The following is a 2500-nucleotide window of genomic DNA, read 5'->3' on the forward strand; positions in this document are numbered from 1 at the left end:
AATCCAACCTGCAACCTTAACACCGGGGAATGAATGCTGCCTTCTGTTTCAGCCAGAGAATTGTATCTGGAGCTGCTGTTGCCACCACTTAGTACACCTCTCTTCTTGTAACCTGAGCAAAATAAATCTGAAAATCTCCTATTTTAATAGGCTTCTGTTCCCTTAATCTCAAATGGGTTTCATGACAAAATAGAGTCTTCTAAACCATTTCCTTCTATTTTGGCCTTTCACCTTGAATTTGATGTTTTGTCCTGATGCTAATGTCTATTGTGTTGCATGCTCTTACGTGATGAATCTCTCTTCCCAGATCATTCAACTTCAAGTGGTACATCCTCTTTTAAGCCCAGCCGATCACTGGTTTCTATTCCCACTGCCCATGTGATGCCGTCTAATGCCAGCTCTTCACTTTCCAAACACAAAGAAGCTTTCAAGTCCGATGGCTCAAAGTGGAGTACAAGCTTTGTACGGTCAGGAGGAGGCAGAAATCAAGGTGACCTGGACAGTTCTCTTGACATGAAAGATGCAAGACCTGTAAGAAAATGGTCCTCCTTGTCTAAACTCAGCTCACCAAATACCTGCAGCCAAGATGGTAGTAGTCATTCAGTGGACTCCAGGGCTAGTACAGCTTTTACAGACAAAGCTGTGTCACCACAATTAAGGACAAATAGGCCAAATTGTTTGCATGATAGCATGGAGTTGCTAAAAATTGAGGACAAAGAAATGGGGAAAAAACGATCTTCCCTACTGGACTGCAAATACAAGTTTGAAACGTGCAGCAAAGACGATTTTGTTTCAGATTCCTCAACTAGGAGACATGCCTTAGACTTGACCTACAGTGCCTTACCTGAAAGCACGCCTGTGGCAGCCAGCTGTGAAGTTTTTGGACAGAGATACGCAACTCTGGGACAACAGGCTGTGAGTGGGGCTCCCATACAGCCCGCTGTGAGGACTCAGATGTGGCTTAAAGAACAGCTACGTGCAAACCCCCTGGACTGCAGGACTGCCGAGGAGCCCTGTGGCCTAACTGCCTGGGATGTGCAGCAGCTGGAATACTTCAGGACGGGAGGGGAACAGCCCGTGCAGGTAAGGCCACAGCTTGGGGTTTGCTGCCATCGTGTGTTGCGCCTGAGGAGTAACATCAGGCACTTCAAGTAAAACAGGAAAGGGAAGAGGTTCTCTTAACAAGGTGATGATGTCTTTAAACTTTGACTTGGGATGCTGGTCATTGAGCTTTCTCAATATTACCTGACTGCCAATAGTTTATTCTTTTGTTTTGGTGGTTGTGTGTGTGTGTGTGTTTTGGGTTTTTTTTGTTTGCTTTGTTTTTTTTCACCTGGCATCTGCTTACACTTTACTCAGTTATTGTGCCTGTCTGCATGAAATTAGTATCTTTTTCCTTCAGTTGGACACAGTAAGAGGTTAATCAGTGAGAGGCCCATCAGATAACTCTGAATAGTTCATAAGAGTTGTTTGTCATAGTGTACTGGGGAAAGTGTGAACGTGTTTTCATCTGAATGGGTTTACAAAGAAGTGGCATTTCTGCATTCAGCAAACTGAGTCTTCTCTACTGCAAGGATGAAAATGCATTGTCACTGTGTAGCACATCAAAATTGAAATCAGTTTGATACTACTGCTTATCTTTTAACTATTTAGTCACCTAGAGTAATAGTTAATGAATCTGGTTTATTTAAATAAAATAATAAATCTTTGTGTCATACTTGAAGTATTTTTGTATAGAAAACATCAAGCATATGGTTTAAAGAGGCAAATAACCCTTCCTAACATGACAGTTCATAATCTCTGTTTCCAGCTGTCATAATTCGGTATCGAAGGGGTATCATTATGTATCATTATAATGACATATTGTTTGTTCTTTGATTTATGGAAGGGATCGGTATAATCCACTTGTTAGGTGGATCACAAAGGTTTCCCTTCTTGAATATGTAGGGAATCAGTGGTTAAGGGATGGTTTTTCAGTCTAATTTTGTAAAGGTCACATTCAGAAATAATTGATTTACATTGTTTACGTGTAATAGGTCATCCACGGGTTTGTGTTTTTTTTTATATAAATCAAAGGTCCCCGAATGACCTCTTTTAGAATGGAGTCATTTAAGTAAATTATCCCATTCCTGGTTCTCATCATCTGCAAGGGCAGTCTGGATTTTCACCATGTTTATTTTAGTTAATTCATCAGTATAATTATTCCATTTATTTGTTTCACTTTTAAGGCTAGTTTGGTGGGAAGGAATCCACCTTACATGGAAATTGGGATTCCTTTGGGCAATGGCAAATATATATTGTCATTTCTTCTTTTGTCAGACTGGGACTCTGTTAATTTCCCAGTCATTTTGTTTCCAGTAGGTGATTCATTTGATACAGCCTTTAAAGACCGAAAAAGAATTAGTGTAAATATATATAGCATCCCTGGATGCTTTTTCTTTTATAAAAATATTGAGTATTGCATCCAGTTCTTCAGTCTGGGCACTACCCTCATCTCGGT

General features: G+C 40.4%; 1 pseudogene; it reads left to right on the forward strand.

The window, feature by feature from the left end:
- Nucleotides 1-307: 307 nt before the first annotated feature.
- On the forward strand, nt 308-1083 carry LOC103777705 (annotated as a pseudogene).
- The last annotated feature ends 1417 nt before the right edge of the window (nt 1084-2500 follow it).

Source organism: Merops nubicus, unplaced genomic scaffold (genome assembly GCF_000691845.1).
Source record: "Merops nubicus isolate BGI_N331 unplaced genomic scaffold, ASM69184v1 scaffold20428, whole genome shotgun sequence".
Classification (NCBI taxonomy): Eukaryota; Metazoa; Chordata; class Aves; order Coraciiformes; family Meropidae; genus Merops; species Merops nubicus.